This window comes from Moschus berezovskii, chromosome X (genome assembly GCF_049115385.1).
Source record: "Moschus berezovskii isolate FMDL1 chromosome X, NW_MosBer_1.0, whole genome shotgun sequence".
NCBI lineage: Eukaryota > Metazoa > Chordata > Mammalia > Artiodactyla > Moschidae > Moschus > Moschus berezovskii.
The window spans coordinates 48997314-48997606 of NC_142488.1; positions in this window are offsets into that span (position 1 = coordinate 48997314).

A 293-nucleotide genomic window follows, 5' to 3' on the forward strand; every position below is an offset into this window, starting at 1 on the left:
GCTGACTGTTACAGAGCTCCTCCTTCTTGTACTACAGCTGCTTTGGAATTTTATTTTCCTCCTTTAATAGTTGAGGAAATCAAGAGTAAGAGAGATGGCTTTCCTCAAGGTGCCCTAGCCAAACAGGGACGGTTTAATTCCAAAGCCAGCAAACTCATTTTACTACTCCAGAGGGAGAAGAGAAAGAAAATAAAGAGGGGAGAGCTGGTACTGGTTGAGGAGGGAGGCAAGAGGGGACTATATTGAGTTTTATCTCTAGCAAGGGCATGAGATACCTTTGGGGCCAATGCAGG